The sequence below is a fragment of the Lonchura striata genome, chromosome 5 (assembly GCF_046129695.1).
Source record: "Lonchura striata isolate bLonStr1 chromosome 5, bLonStr1.mat, whole genome shotgun sequence".
In the NCBI taxonomy this organism is placed as follows: Eukaryota; Metazoa; Chordata; class Aves; order Passeriformes; family Estrildidae; genus Lonchura; species Lonchura striata.
The window spans coordinates 4,389,504-4,407,045 of record NC_134607.1 but is presented as its reverse complement, the minus strand read 5'-3'; the positions used below and the strand labels follow the sequence as shown (position 1 = coordinate 4,407,045).

At 40.8% G+C, this 17,542-nt stretch overlaps 1 long non-coding RNA gene across 1 annotated transcript; it reads left to right on the top strand.

Moving 5' to 3' along the window:
* The first annotated feature begins 1,073 nt into the window (after nucleotides 1–1,073).
* On the top strand, nucleotides 1,074–17,542 carry LOC144246303 (uncharacterized). Its single transcript, XR_013339977.1, has 6 exons — nucleotides 1,074–1,221; nucleotides 2,098–2,265; nucleotides 2,360–2,479; nucleotides 4,029–4,103; nucleotides 10,089–10,142; nucleotides 16,324–17,542. It is a non-coding gene; the product is annotated as an uncharacterized LOC144246303 (long non-coding RNA).

Genomic DNA, 17,542 nt, shown 5'->3' with positions numbered 1-17,542 from the left:
CCCGCCCCCCCCCGGGACCCCCTCCTCCGGAGGGGGCCCCCCCTGGCCCCCCCCCGGGACCCCCTCCTCCGGAGGGGGCCCTTCCTAACCCCCCCCCCCCCCCACCCTCCCGGGACCCCTCCTAATGAGGGGGCCCTTCCTACCCCCCCACCCTCCTCCCCCCGGGACCCCCTCCCGACCCCCAGTGTGATGTCGGGAAAGCCGCACCCCGGCAGTGTCGGGCCGTGTATTAGACTGCAATGGGGGGACCCGCAGAGCGGCTCCGGCCCCGTGTGGGGACCCCAGCGAGGGCGGGGGGCGCCGGCTCCGGCCCTCTGGGCTTTATTCTGCGGCGCCCCGAGCCCCGCGGCTGCGAGGAAAGAAGGGAAAGGGGAATGGGGAACCAGAACAGGGGAGCAGAGGGGGCGGTCAAGGGGAGGGTGACAGGGACAGGGGGCAGGTGGGGGCAGGTCGGGGTGTGCAGGGCACCAGGGGAGGGGCTGGGGGAATGGCAGCGGGGAGGGAGGAGAAGGATTGAGGGTAGGTTGGGGGAAGGAGGCGGAATGTGTAGAGGAGGAAAGGTATCACGGAAAGGCGGCAGGAGGAACCGGGAGCGCGTTGGGGGGAGCAGGGAGAGGGGGCACGGGGGAGCCCGGCTGGGGAGGGAAGGAACAGGGATAGGATGGAGGAACAGGGTAGCGTAGGGATGAGCAGGGGAATAGAGAGGGAGGACAAGGAAAGGAGTGTAGGGGGGCCCGCCCGGGAGGGAGGGAGGGGAGGGCTAGGGGGGAGAGGGAGGGGGGGGGGTTTGGGGGGGGGGAGGGTGTAGGGGGTGGGGGAGGGGAGGAAGGGAGGGTCGATAAGAGAGGTATAGAGAAAAAGAAATACAAAAGAAAAGAAACGCGCAAGAAAAGCAAAAGAAACAGAGATATAGAGCCCGACCGGCCGCAACCTCCCGCTCCGAGCGCCCAGCACCAAATGGCTCCGCCGGGCCCGCCCCGCGGTTTAAATACCCGCGGCCCCGCCCCGCGCAGGCGCGCTGGGGCCCCGCGCACCTGTGCGCGCACCTGTGCTGGCCCCGCCCCCGGCCCCGCCCCCCGCCCGTAAATGGCGGCGGCTCCGCGCCCGCCCCGTGTTCTGTGTGGATGCTCGGACGGACTGCGGCGGGACCGGCGCTCGGAGCTCCGTGCGGGGATCGGATCGGGGCAGCTCCCGGCGCTGCGCGGCGTCCGAGGCGCTCAGGTGAGATCGGGATCGGGATTCGGGTTCTGGTCCCGCCGGTGTCTGCTGGGGGAGCCGGGCAGAGCCTCTCCTTCCTCGGCGGGCAGGGAGGGGGTGCCGGGGCCGGGGGGTCGAGGCGGGATCGGGGCTGGGATCGGGACCGGCAGCGCCGCGGCCGGGAGGAGCCGCTCCGGGACGGGCGCCGCCGCTGCAGCTGCGGCCGGCGCGGGGCTCGGGTCCCGCCGGGGCTCGGGTCCCGTTCTCGCTGTGGCCGCGGGGAGCCGGGGCAGTGGCCGGGGCAGTGCCGGGGCAGTGGCCGGGGCAGTGGCCGGGGCAGTGCCGGGGCAGTGGCCGGGGCAGTGGCCGGGGCAGAGCCGGGGCAGTGGCCGGGGCAGTGGCCGGGGTAGTGCCGGGGCAGTGGCCGGGGCAGTGCCGGGGCCGGGACCCCATCGGCACCGCCGCTCCCGCAGCGCCGCCTCCGGCCCCGCGGGCGGACACGGAGCCGCCCCGCAGCCCCCGCGGGATGCCGAGCCCCCCCGCCCCGGTAGCCCCGTGGCCACCGCGCTCCCCTGCGAGCAGCAGCGCCCGCCTCCCCCGCCCCGTGTCCGCATCCCCGGGGGAGCCCCGCCGGACGAGCGGGGCTGCGGCGCCGCGGCCGGGAGCGGCCGCTCCGCCGGGGCCGCTGCTCCCGCTCCGGCTGTGCCCGGTGCGGGGCTGGAGGCGCCGGAGCCCCGAAGGGCAGAGAGCACCTCCTGTCCTTGGCTCTGCGGGGCGGGAGCTGCCGTGCCCTGCCCGTGGCTCGCAGCGTGCCGAACGCACGTCCCGGCACGGGCACCGGGGCACAGGACAGCGCTGGCACGGACACGGCTGAAGGGCTGCCCGCGGCTCCTCGGCCAGGGGCTGCTCCCCACAGGCACGCAGGGATGCTTCAGCCCGGACAGACGACAGCGACAGCCGACAGGGACCCCAGGGAACGGCTGGCGTTACCTCGGAATGGAGGCACGGGCCGTTTGCAGAGGAGCTCTGACAGCAATCCCTGTTTCTGACCTCCCACACAGCTGCCAGGTATGTTCCAGCCACCCCAAATCTCCTCCCTCTTTTCCAGCCTGAGCCCATCATTCACCAGCAGCATTTGAGCCAAGGCAATCTTCCTTCACAGGTACTAAATGCCAAGCAAGAGCCTTGGAGATGCCTTGAAATCAGAGATTGGAGTGCAATTATGTTTGGAGATTTCCAGGGAGCCAGCTGGAGGTGCAGAAGGGATGGAAAACTCTCACAGGTGGGTCCCACTGGAGGTGTGCTGCAGGCAGGGATGTGCATCCCTTTCCTGAGGGAAAAGGACATGCAGAGGCCACTGCCAAGCCTCTGAAAGGAGCTGAGCTTCTGCAGAGAGATGTTCTGCCTCAGCACAGGCCAGGAGCTCATCCAGCCACCGCCTTGTCCTGCTTTAAAACATCAACTGGAGCCTGAGCTCCGGGGGGTGAAATCAGCTGAATTCCAGGGAACTCTGTCAAGTGACCCCAGACACATTCCTGGGGCTGGGGGATGAGGGTTTTAAATAGCAAGTTCTGTGGAATAGAGACCTGTCCTTGTCCTGATCCCACTGAGCTTCCCTGGAACCTCTGCTGGTTCCTGACACAGCTGGTGCTAAAGTGGCAGCTCTGCATGGGAATTTCCAATCTCCACGAGGCACCATCAGGTTATTCCAGCAGGAATTCGGCAGGGAACCTGGGGCTGTGGGTATAATTCATCTGAACTAGCAAAGCTGATACTGAACCCCAAATCCAGGCACCATGCAGAGAACAATCTTTGTGCTAAAGCCCCTGGGCTGGGAAATTTCAGCAGCCAAATGTATGGAATGATCTAAATCCCAGCAGGCAGCATCCCCCAGAGGGACAATCCAAGTGCCAGGGTGGGAGCTCTTGTCCTTCCCCTGCTGCTGGTGGGACAAATTCCCTCGGCACAGCTGGTGGGGAGGGAGCTGAGAGCAGGAGGGGCGGGAGCCTGGATGGGAGATGAGGCTGCTGGAATATCACCTGGAGCAGCTGAACACGTTCTGTCCCTGCAGGAGCCAAAGCAGATCCCTCCTGGCCGGGCTGGAGGGCAGCTGCTGGATCTGCTCTGGGGGAAAACTCCCTGCCCCTGCCAGGAGCACTGGCTCTGCTCTTCCTCCAGCTCCTGAGCAGTGTCAGGGCCACCATGAGGGAGTTCAAACCCGAAAAATCCCCACAGCCCACGGAGTGAATGATCCCAGCAGAGAAATGCAGCATTGAAATAAAAATCTTACAGCTCTGTCAAAAAGGCTGTGACAACACTGCGATGGGATTCCCAGGAACCTTTTGGTTTGCTCTCGGAATGCTCTTGGTTCTCTTTTATGTATTTTTAGTCCCTCAGTGGACAGCTTGTAGAATTTATTCTGGGACTTAGAGGTTGAGCAGGGTTGGCTCAGGATTGACCTTCACCTCTGGTGCCGCTTTGCGCAAACACAACGTGGCCAGGCTGGGTGAACTCGTGACCTCAGCTTTCCCCTCCAAAATGTCCCTCACTTATTTCCCTGGGGTGAGCTGGGATTTTGGCCATGACTGTCACTCCTCACCTCCCCGTGCCCGCACAGTGTCCGTTCTGTCCCCATGGTGCCCTGGGGACACCAGGGGGTCCCTTTGCCTTTCTCCTGCCCCTTTCCAGCCTGAGGCTCCTCTGCCCTCGTCCCACACAGCACAGGGGCACCAAAGGGGAAAGGCTCCAGAAAACATTTCTGCAATTCCTCAGCAATTATTTATTTAATTAATTATTTAATTATCTAATCACATTCTTCTCCTCTTCCCCAGGGAGAAGAACATGAACTCACAGCCACCGAGGCCTGACGGGTTCCTGCAGCGAGAGCTCGGCGCGTGTCCGCAGAGGTGAGTGCAGCACCTGAAAGGAAAAAACACAGGGGAAAATGTGATTTATTTTGCTTCAAAATTATTGCAAGTTCTTAAAGCCCAACCAACTTTTGCTCTTGCTTTTGGTCGGGTGGAGCAGGAGCAGTGGGCAGAGGTGGTGCCATTGATGCGGACATGCCTGATGCTTTCTGGGGCAGAAAAAGGAGATTAAGCTCACCTTACGTCAAGCAGCTATTTAAAAAGATTTATAGTTCTTTAAACATAGCACCCTTTAATTACCATAATGTTTCTTCCATGATTTTAACTAATTCTCAGTGTATTTTATAAAACTTAAAATAACACCTCCTCCCCATAAAACAGACTCATCAAGCATTAGACAAAAATTCCTTGTGCCAGTCTCAGGCTTCCACATCTAACAGGAGACCCTCCCCGTAAGCAAACAAAAAAATCAAAGTAACGTACCAAAACTAGTCCTTACTAACATTAAAAATACAGCTCAACCATATCCAAAAAATCCCCAATTTTATTTCCTCCAAACACCAAATACTCTTAAAATGCTAAATCAATAACTCTTAAAAAAAAAAAACCCATCAAAACTTACTTCAAATATAGAAAAGCCTAACTGTATAGATAAATATTTGTCCAAGCCCACAAAAAATATAAAACAATCTAATCAATATCCTACATTTAACAAAACCCACTACACAAATTAGTATCATTTAAAATGTACCATAAATAAAAATCTATTACTGAGAAACATATTTCCCAATAAATAAAACCACCCTGTAAAGATATAAGTAATAATCTTAACTCAACAAGCTAAAATTTCTCCAAAACCAAAAGACTTAAAAAACCTTCAATATTTATAAATAACAACATTCAATATGCTAAGTGTTAATAAAATCAAACAAAATTAAATGTCAATACATTTAAATAAATACATTAAGTTTCTTTTTATCTATTAAAATTAAGTTTATTATTCCTTACTATCAAAATTCATTCAGTCTAAATTTAAATGTTATTTAATATAACCTATCCTAAGTTTTTTTAAAAATCACTTCTCTAAACTATACAGTATATGGTTAAATTTCTTAAAAAAAATAAAACAACTCAAATTAAAACAACTAAAAGAAAACACTAACAAACACCTATTCAGAAGTAAAAAAAATACAGTGTATTATATCATCAATTTCATCAAAAATTCTGTTCTTCAGTACAATCTCTACTCTTTTTATCTTTTATAAGTAACACTAAAAAATAGCAATTACTATTCATATCATACTTTTTAAAAATTTTACTCTATTTCCTTAATATATATTTTTAAAGTTATCCTAACTTTTTCAAACACTTACTACTGATATACTAATTACATTATATAAATATATTAATTTTTATAATAAACAATGTTTATTAAATATTATTATAATATTTACAACCAGCTTTCATATGCTTTATTGCCTCTTTATATAATGATCTAAAAAACACATAAAATTTCTAATTCCTACTTTTTTATTCTCTACTTTTACAGCTCTTAAAACAAGTTAACTCTCTAACTAATCTCTACACTAACTCTATAATTTAACCTAATGTTATCTCATAGTTTTAAATATTTTTCAAGACTAAAAAAAATATATTTCATTAAAAACCTCCTCCAAACTGTTAATCTTATCACTTTCCTCAGTTATTATTACAAAATCACTTCAATATAAAACCCGACTACAACATTAATTTCTTTTTTTAAGTTTCACACTAAGTAATCACTCTCTCATACATTTCCTCCACCTTCACACTCTCAATATCCAAATCCAAACTCGCAATCCTGTCCATAACCACTTTCCAATCTTTAAAAAAAAGTTTACTATATTCAAATCTATTCTAAAAACACTTCTAAAAAATCCAATTATTAAATAACGTGAATCATCTTTAATCCTAACAATTTTACTCTTAACTACTATTTTTAAAAACATTATATAAAAATATATGAAGTAACATTCACCAATTAAAATTTAAACTAGAACCTAACCCTAACTCTACCTAAATAAAATAATTAACAAGAAGCCCAAATATTTTCTACGTTAAAAATAAAATTCAAATAATTTTAACTTAACAATTCAACTTTATCAATGTAACAAATAAACTTATTATTTTAAACTTAAAAAATCATTATCCACACATAATTATTTAACTTGCTACTAATTTAACATTTATCAACTGTTAAAAACTCTAAAATAATGTACAATCTTTTAATACTTACTAATGATATAATTTCACCTATGTTACTAATTATAGATATTGTCTAAGTAATTACTAATTATTATCAATTTCTTCTTTACTACATACATTATTTTACTCTTCTATTTCTTCATGCTTTTAACTGAAAAATTATAACAACTTATACCATTATCTTGCAAATCTCTATACAATTTTATAAGACAAAAATTAACAATACTTATTTCTCATATCAAAACATAAAGTTTCCTTATATCTCAACATGTACAAAAACCCAAGTAAATTTCAATAAGGAACATAAAACCAGATCACACAAAAAACACACTCACCACTCCACAAATAAAACACCAATGTAAATACACAGATAAATTACACTATGTAAATACAAATGTAGATTACGCAAGAATTTCAACTTACACCTGACGTCTTGTACTACACCCACCAAAATATATAAGCTTTAGGTTTCTTTATAAATATAAAAATCAATATTATAAAAATCTTATTTAATAACTTTCAAAGTATAAAATTCTATCAAATATTATACTTCTACTCTATTTACTTTATGTACTTTTAATTATATCACTTTACCAATTAACCAACCCAAAACAAACATTTAAGTAACTCTGACTAAAGTTTCAAGTTTAAATACTTTGTATTTATCTAGCACTTCTCAAAAAAATCCATTCTTTACCTACTTACTTAATATCCCAATAAAAAAAACATTACAAATAATCCATACAATTAAAAAGCCCTTACATTATTAACTCTTAATATAAAAATAGTTACCAATTTAAAACGAAAAACTCATTTATCCAAGGCGGGAGATGGGCATGCAAGGCAGTGAAGTGCCAGGGAGTGGTAAGAGGCCAAGGCAAGCCTAGGGTTGGCTTTGTCAGGAAAGCCAAGGGAATAGAAGCTGACAGGGAAAACACCAGAAAATTGTGAGAAAGGAAGAAAAGGGGTGTTCCTCTGGGAAGGTGACACAGCTGACAGGCAGGCTGAGGTGCCTTCCATCAACGCCTGCAGCACGGGCAAGAAACAGGAGGAGCTGGAAGCCGCTGTGCTGCACGAAAGTTACGGCCTTTTGCATCTCTGGAATGTGGTGGGATGAATCCCATGGCTGGAGTGTCACTACTGAGAGCTCCAGCCTGGTCAGAAGATACAGGGGAGGAAGGGGAGATGGAGGGATTGCCCTCTGCACCAAGAAGTGGATTCCACGTGAGGAGCTGTGCTTGAAGAACAGCCACGAGCAAGTCCAAAGCCTGTAGGCAAGAATCCGTGACCAAGGCAGCCAAGGAGCCCTGGGGATAGTATCTACTCCAGGCTGCCTGATGAAGGGGATCCTGCTGGCAAAGGCTTCTTTCTAAAGCTACAGGAAGCATTGTGCTCGTTGGCTTTCGTCCTGCTGGAGGGCTTCAACCACTGCGCAGTGCAGATCCTTTCTTGACAGGTGACTGAAACAGTTCCAGTGACCTTCTCAGTTAAGGTCTGTCACATGCAAAGAAATGCTGCTTTTGGCATCACTAGAAATTAAGGCCAGCTGTAGATATGACAAAACCACAAGTCTCTTGCCCACTGAAAATTTTGAAAGAAAGCTGACTGTCTTCAGCAAGATTTAGGATCAAATGCAAAGAGCCACATATCTCTTACCTGATTAATTTCATAGCCACGATTTCATGTCTTTTGACTCTTCACATGGATAGTCTTAAGCCGTACTTTGTCATCATTTGGTCAGCTCATGAGGTTTTTTAGTTTTAAAAAAGGCAGAGAAACTGCAACTATCTATCTTTGAGTAGAGGAGCACATACAAAATGTCAGGGTGAAAGATTACTCATACCAGTGTGAAAAACGCTAATCACTTGGTTTTTAAAATTTTAAAAGTTTAATAATAATAAAATGGTTATAAAAATAATAATAGCATTAGAGTACTAAAGTTTAGAGTTAGGACAATTACAAGACAATAAAAAAAGTAAAGAATTACAGATGTCCGGATGTTCTCGGACATTAAGTTACGAAAAGCATGACTTGTGAATAAAGGAATCACTCTTAAACTAATATACTTGTTGCATATTTATATATCCTTTATGGTTATGAATGCATTCTATTTTAAACAAGAAACTCTGTTTGTTGTATGTTAATTGTTTCCTTTAATCCCCTGGCATCTTCGAGTCTGAGTAAGGCCTGAAGAAATTAACTTCTTCTGATAAAAGCCATAAATTCCTGTGCTTTGGAAGATTTAGGTGTTCTTTGAAGTAAGTATCTCATTCCTAAAAAAAAAAACTTCCCCACATACATAGTCTCTATTTTAACATTAGGTTAGAACCTAAAACTGTATTTAACACACTACTTAAGTGAATTAACACAGCATAACTTTCTAACATCACACATATAATATTCATTATAGCCTTTGCGAAAAGCCAATCATAAAATATGCATTTTTCACACCAGCAAGGGCAAGGAGGTATTGAAGGAGACTGTTGAAGGAGAGGTAAAGTCTTAAATGCTAAAACTGAAGACAGAGCATCACTAAGTCAAATAAAAGATTTGTCAATTTGCTTTTAAACTGATACAAAGCAAGACAAAGTAAATTATTATCACTACTTCAAATCTAGTTGAAAATGTGCTGAGGTGTGCATTAAGACAAAGGTGGAAGTTTACAAGTTACAAATGCTTAAGACACTTCTTGCTAGGGATAGATAGCATTGCATCAGGCAGTTTACTATTCCAACCATTCCTGAAAGATTTGCATCTCAAAAAGATATGGCATATGAATTCTTAAATTAGACCAATAATGACACGCACCCAAAAAAGAAAAACATTCTTTCTCCTTTTCTTTTCTGCTTTCTTGTCATAGAGTGTGAGTAAGGAGAAACTGAAAGAATCCATGAGTGACAGAGCTGATTCCAATCAATCCTCCCCGATGGAGTGATCAAAGGCCAACTGTAGTGGACCAAACAGGGCTTTCCCCTTGGAAGTGTATTCCATCCCGTCGAGATCAGCACAAACACAAGGGATGAAACCGACTTCCCACGGCTGCCATCCAAGCTATGACACTGTAACTCAGTACCACCTGCACATTTTTTTGCTTGAATCCTTAAAGTAATGATTCTCTCCATCTCCATCCCTTAAAATCCAATTCTGTCAGCTTTTCAGTGTTCAAGAATGAACTAGTTAAGATAGCACTGAGGAAAGAAAGAACAAAATAAACATATTTTATTGTGTAAGTAAGTAGATTTGAGATGGAATTACTAAAAGGTAAGCATACATGGACCCCCCCCCCCCCACACACAGTACTCTTTTTACAGTTGCACTTAAGGATTGTACTTCAAATATGGTTACACAGATATCTTCCCCCCCTCCACATTGACTGCCTCTTAATATTAGAACCGAATCTGCCACAAAATTACATGAAATAAAACAGTGAGAAACATACTTGAGAATGACTGTTGTTTACAAAACAGGTAATTTATAGTATACAATTACTGATAAGGTAGAACAAGAGTTCAAAAACTGGACTGCATTACAAAGACTTCTTCAAACATCAATTTTGGATTATTGCTGTATGGTACTAACTGGTCTGTTATAGATTAATTTACAGACATTCGTAAAATAGTGAAAAATGCATGCTTTAGAAACCTGGGACATTTCATGCCTTTGTGCTAGCAGAACATGAAAACGGAAGTGATTGGCATTTTTCAATGTAGGTTAGTAGCATTTAGAGTTTTTATTCTGGTGTACTAACTGATTCTTTGTATTTTTTCTCTTTTTTTTCAGGTGATTTTTCATCTTCAGGTTTAGTCCATGGAGGGCTGTGAAACTTCTGTAAAGGTAAAAACATGGTGTATAGAATACATATATACATAAACAGAAATAAAAAAGTCTGTTAAAATTTTAATTGTCCCTAGAAAAGGGTCCTGATCTCTAAATGCAAAACCATACAAGTCTGATGCTACATACAGCTTCATATCACTGCATATTTATATATATATATATATATATATATATATATATATATATATATATATATATATATATATATATATATATATATAAGCAACCACATAAGTATTTAATATTTAATTATTTTGGAAAACTCTCCTTACTCCTGCTTCCAGGGCTATACTCATCACACTGTCAAATTAAGTAATTTGACTACTAATTCATTTGACTACCAGCTTTCCAAATATTTCATAGTTTGCAAATTGTTACCAGCCAGAAAACATTTTGAACAGATCAATTGCAATCAGATGCAGTCAAAGTCTGAATTAAGTAGTCTTCTCTTTTGAGACAGAACTTGGTGAAGAATGTGTAAGTATACTTTAAGTAACTGAATCTCATGAGACCTTTTAGTAAAACCCCAAAAATCACTCTGGAAGAGAATACCTGAAAGCTTGTCTCTGTTTCTGCTGCTTCCAAACGAGATGTTGAATCATTACGATTCCCCAGACATGTCTTGGCAACCTGTCAATAGAAATGTCAGAGATAACTACTTCATATTTTCTCCAAAAATACTCAGTTTTCAAAAAAAAAAAAAAAAACCAAACCCAAAAAACCAAAAATACCAACAACAACAAAAAAAACCAACCCAATTTGGGTCTTCTTTTAAGCCTCCTTGATGAAATGGAACAAAGTTTTCATAGCTAAACTTATCCCAGACTCCCATCATCCCTGTAACAGTCTTCAACAATACAGTCTTGTGACAGCAAGTTTAACAACTTCATACTTACTCAGCTTTTTTTTTTCTTTGTGTTTAAATCTCATCACCAATAGTGAAGTTTCCTTCTACAAGTGGTCCTAGGGAACAGAAAATTAATTACAAGTATCTTTTATGGGTGAGGAAATAGTAAAAAACAGTAGAAAATCAGCATTACAGTTAGAACTTCTCTATTACTATTCTCTTGGCTATACTCTAGATCTCTTAGGTATAATAATCCCTGAATAGGAATATAAAGTCACTGAATAGAGAAGTCAGGTGACTCTCAAGGCAGAAAATCTTGCTGCATTACTTCCTGTCATTTTGTTCAAGAAATAATGTCATATTCTTTGCCAATATGCTTTTTAATATCTGGGAAAGCAAAGTTGCACAGCATAAATAAAATTAATTACAAAGTGGATTTTTGAACTAAGGAGATCTTCAGGTATGAAACCAGAGATTTGCTCAACACTGGAAATTCTACTGTATTTAAATCCAAGTCCCTTCAGGAGTAGGATTAAGGATGCCATAAGAAAAGGAACTGAAAGATTAAATGCAGTCAAATATTCATAATACTTGGTCATTGCTCTAAAATGAGTTCACATTGGAATTTCTCTACTTGTTCTGCTATTAAAAGTGACACATTTAAATGGAGTGAAAACGACAAGGTTTTTTTAAAGTTTTAAGTCATCAAGACTCTTTTCAGTGTAACAGTGGGAGGGGTTTAGTCATGTTTAAGCTACTGAAGGCAGCCTCTGAGATGATGCAGATGTATTTGATGTGGGGAACTCTTTTTCATATTTTCCCATTCTAGACAGTAGAAATAAAAATTGGATTAATGTAGGGAATAATCAAGGCAGTATTGATTAAAACAAGTCTATTGATAAAGCACCTACTCCTTTTATGACAAAAAATCAAACAAAACATCAAACAAACATGTGGTTTATGTCTTAGATAAAGACTAAAAAGTCAGATGGCAGAGTAGCAATTTTTCATAGTCTTGTAATACTTGAAAACCTTATACATGTGGTCCTGTCAAAACTTCCATTTAAATTATTTACTCTTAATCTAGATTTTAAAAAAATATTCCAAGCTGAATTATCTTTAGAAAAAATGAAGATTTAGGTGACTTCTAAGTGTGTGGCTCTAGGACAAAAGATACTATAGGTCCAACAATCAATAGTATTGCAAAATGTGTAATAAAGAGGATAGAAATAATGCTAATTAAATATGATAATTTACATATCCAGAATTTTCTCTGACTGTACCTACTAGAACATGAAATCAGGTGACCTATTTCACCAACATAATTTATAGGAGATAGGAAGCAAAAGCTATTAATTGCATTAGTAAAGCTAAAGGTCAACTTCTTAAGACATATGCAAAGGAAAAAAAAAACCCAGGTCTGCTTTAGAGAAAATAAAAGTGAACAATAAAACAATGCTGTATGAGTGAGTAATCTTGCATTCTCTTCATAGGCCAGATAATAAAGGCTATCTTGATAGGAAAAGAGCAATAAAGACTTAGGTCTGTATTATTTCACATTTGTTCACTCAGAGATCTTCTCCTTTTAGTAGCACACCATATGGATCACTGTTGGAGAAAGACAGGGACTTTTTCTTAAGGATGTCTTTATGATGTTAAAGCATAACATTCATTACTGACTCCTTGTCACTGTGAAACATTGTATATCATTACCAAATAAATTACAGCTTGAACAACAACAGTTCAATAGCCAGGACTGTAACCAGCTCCTGTGGATGAGGTGCAAACACACAACAGAGGGCTGGGTTTAACAGAACACAAACTGAATCCCACACACATATGACCTCAGGCATATATATATATATATATATATAAATACATACATATACATACACCCCCACACCCCCACCTGTGTGTATTTATGTGGTTTTATATGTCTATATGTACATGCATATATAAACACTTAAATATGCAAACACGCGTAACACATAGCTTTGTGTCCCTCAGCTAAAGATCAGTGGCAGAATATAAACTCAATGAACTAGAATACCTTCCACACCCTTAGGTGACAAAGAAAGCAAAATATTAAACTTCTGTTATTGTTGTTAGTTCCCTCTATGCCAAATAGTGGATTGTTTTGTATGTTTGTCTGTGTGACTCTCTTTCTGTCTGTCAGATTCCCTCCCATGAGAGGTACACTCATTACAAACAGACGTAATGAGAGCTTGACATGGCAGAAACTACCAAAAAGCAAAAACTATTTGCTGTGTTGCTTTCCTCAGTTTAGCATGCAGCCCGATTAACAATTTATCTGTGTGTGAAATTAGGGCTATAAAATCTGCATATTGATTGTAATGTATACAAAATTTGGGAAGTTATGGTATTCAATTGTCCTAGTAAACAGCACTGCAAAGCTGGAGAGCTTCACAGCTGAATGTATAAATGACAAAGGTGAATAAACGAAGGGTGCATCTTTATTAAAAACATTTTAACAAGCCAGTCAGAACTCAGCATGTCCATTGGCTGTTAAATCATGCAACTTTATCTGTGAACAGTTGAACAATGAAAATATAAGTATTTTCTACTGCATCAACTCAGCAAATCAGAACTGGCTTTATGGTCAAAAAAATCATAACAATTTAAGGTCAAATAATCAATTCACAAGTGAACAGGAAATGAAGTTTAAATAAGTGGTATTATAACAGTTTTTGCAGTTAGAAAATAATTCTGCTGCTCCTAAAGAGCATCATCCAGATTTAGCTGACCAGACATTGGAGTTTCAGTGTTCCTGTGCATCACTGCTCCTCTTGGCTTCATAGGGCACAAAAAGCAGATAGGGAGGTTGTTTGTAAAGCACGATGGGGGAGAAAGTACTGGGTTAATTCTGAAGAAAAGAAACCAGATACAGGAGAAAAGAATGGTGTGGTTAGGTCAACTGACAAACTCATTATCTTGGTTGTCAGGTTAGGTTCACAGTTTACTCAAAGACATGTTTTATCAGATTTGCTCATGAATTTGTTACAGATCTGTACTGGGAGCTGCTTTAATCACTGTTTAGAAGAAAGATACAGAACAAGAAGTATGTGAAATGTGCATATACCTTCTCAGAAGACACCTCTGCAGTTTTTCATACGCTTTTCCTGTTTTAGATCAGTGTGCTAAGGGGATGGTTAAACTCAGATGATGTAACTTCTTATGACCTTCCTCTTCCTAGTCCTCATTTACAGAATCAAATTTACTTTAAGGATTTTATTAACTTGAAATTTCATTATAAAAATGGTTATTTTTTCCTCTTATTACGCCCCTTGGAAAACAATTGGAGAGTGCAATTTGATCAAAGCTCTGAAACTGAAATGGATTTAAGAAAATAAAGCAAAAAGCTGTAGTTGCTTAGAAATGTATACGATTTTGGCTCCAATACAGAATATCCTTTGTCGTTGAATGATTAATGAACATATAGTGGTTTTTTACTGCAGGAAATTAAGGCACTAAATAAAAAGCACTACCACTTCTATTTATCAGAGAAGATTCTGTAAGGACAAAGCAAAAAATCTAATATGAGAACAAAGAATAATTTTATAAATTCTTTGATATTTTAGCAGTACCAAGTAGGTGGTTAAAAATGATATGTTATATGCATAAGAATTATCTGACATGAAAAGGCAATTAAGTAAATTATGGTGTAAAAGCCAAAATCCCAAAAGCTTTTGGGAAGACAGAAAAAGGAAGGGATACAGGGGGAAAAGCTCTGCAGAACTCTGGTTCTGCACAGAGACTTTCAGGAGTCAGACATAGGAAAGCATCTCTGGATAAGGCTAAGTAAAAGTAGTACTGACAAGATGTCTCTAATAATATACAAATAATAAAAAGAATGGAAACTTTTACAACAATACTGGAGGTAATTTTTTTTTTTTTTTTGGAGGGGGGTTTTGATGAATTTCAGATCCTGTATCACAGGATATTCTACCTACTTCTGGCTGTTACTGGTCCTATGCCAAATTTCATTACAGAAAAATATCAGCAGCGTCTAATTTCCAGATTTGCTACTCTGTATCCCATTTGCCAATAAATTTTCATTTTTTGTATTTCAGTATTTGTTCTAATGTAAATTACACTAATTACTCTGAACAGGCATAAACCCCATAAATATAAAATTGCAGAAAGATCACAAATTTAAGATAGAGATGCTTAGCCATACAGACTTAACAATACCAGTTGCAACCAGCAACTAACCATTTTGCTTTATTTTTTGCCTCAGTATCTATAAGGTTGCATGTTCTTCTCTAGTTAGTCTGCACTACCTTAATTCTCTCTAAATAGAAATCACATTTTATTTATCAGAGACACAATAAAAGGATCTTTGTAAAGTTCTGAGAAAGGATTACTGAAATACTGGGTTTCTAAGCAATGCAGTTTTTAGTACATCTTCACTAATTTTTCTTTAAAATGCTGCATTACAGCCTTAACCATCCAACCTTAATCTTCCTTCATTTAAATGTAAGAACCTGTAAAAACTTCAGAAAAAAATTACACACAGTCAAGTAACGGAAAAAACCAATTAAAACTCTTCCTAAGTGTTGCATTTTCTCCAAGTGAGAGTGTTCACAGGTACAAATGGCAGCTTTGACTTACCAAGGAATTAGGATCCTTTGGGTATAAATTCCTTCCAGGTCTTTCAGAACTTAAAGTGGTATTTCTAATGCCACTATATGTAGGCTAATTGTGGAAAGAAGATTTTTATTTCAGTTCTCAAAGCTTGTGTCTTTCTTTCTCCCTATGTTAATTATGAGATGATGAAGAAGAAAAGGTTGCTAGTCCAATGTCAGCACCTGCACTATTTTTATGGCCATTTTAGCCTATGTTAAGATGGACAGTGTGTCTGTCTGCTGACAGACTAAACAGTTAAAAATACAAGCTGTTAAAAAGACAAAAAACAACCACCTAAATAACTAAACCACCATCTCAATAACTAAAACCTTGATTTTATGGAAAGGTGAATCTTTTAGGTGTCTTTCATTGCAGTACTTGATGCAGAAATTAAATACTGGTTTGACTTTTGAAATATATTACCAGTTATTTTCTTTTTCTCTTTTAATGTATTCACTTCTGTATAAAAGAGCTGTTTAAAATTTCTGATACAAGTATTTAGCCTCAATTGTTTCAGTCTCAACTGAAAGTATTCTACTATTTCATCAAGCCTTACACAACTTTTTCAAGCAATAACTAACCTCTAATCACAATCTAAATGGAGTTCACTCCAACTTCAGTTTTACAAGTTTTTCTTACTCTTGTTTAAATTTCATTAACAACTGAAGTTTTCTTTACCTTCAGGAATTAAGAAATGTGCAACAGCAAAGTTGCCCCTGAGGGGGCTGCCTGCAAAAGATGCGAATGGCGAAGGATGTGTCCCAGAGCCCAGCTGCCCCCACCTGAAACTTGTGCTGCCCTGACAGTGCCAAGGGAGCCCTACAAACTGACATCAGGAACCTGGACTGGTGAATTTTCTTTCCCAGGGACAAAGGCTGGAATTCTGACACATGACCCTGTGACCCTAGACGGGCAGCTGAGAAGAGAGTGCAAAGAAGAGGAGAGAGAGAAGAAGAGGAGAGAGTGAGAAGAAGAGAAGAGAGTAAGAAGAAAACAGAGCAAGAAAAATAAAATAATTAGAGATAAAAAGAAAAACCAAAAAGTCAGATTAGAAAGAGAAAGGCAGAGAAAGGAAAAAGAAAGGAGGGGTATAGAGAAAAAGAGTGAAAGACAATCAGAAAAGGAAGCACTTGAAATGAAAGAGAAATGGAAATAGAGAGACAAGAAAAAGAAGAAATAGAGCTGAAAACCTACAGGAAAACAAATGGAGAGACAGAATAAAAGGTAGGGTTCAAAAGAGAAAGAAATAGGGAGTTAGAAAGACAAAAAAGTTAAAGTTGTATAGAAAAGGAAAAAGGGTTAGAGACAAAGAAAACGATAGCAAGTGTTAGAAAGACAAAGGCTGACAAAGAGAAAAAAAAGAAAACACAGTGAAACCTAGATTGAAAGAGACAGACAAAGAGACATGGGGAAATACATGTAGAGGAATGGAAGAAAATAGACAGGGTGAGAAGGAAATAGGGTTAGAGAAACATAGAGATGTGTTAGAAATGGAAACAAAGGAAAACACAGCCAGAGACAAAGAGAAAGAGTTAGACATAGAAGGATAAAGTGAGGAATAGACTAAATAGGAAACTAAGAGGCAAAGGGAGAAAAAGGGTGAAAATGATTTGATTCAACCACATCAAAGAAAGACAGGAGATGAATGGTGGGCGGGGCAGAGGGTAAGAGGCATCATAATTAGGGCTGATTAATCTTTATTCCTTTAAACTTCAGCAATACACAGGGAAACAATGTATATAAATGCAAGTACAGAGACAAATACAACAAAAAACACATCATACCTAGGCACACAAGTACAAGTCCAATTTACATACAGCAAAATACATCAAAAGACAGGAACAACTGCAAATACAGAACAATATAATGTACTACAAGCCAAATACATATTGACACAATATAA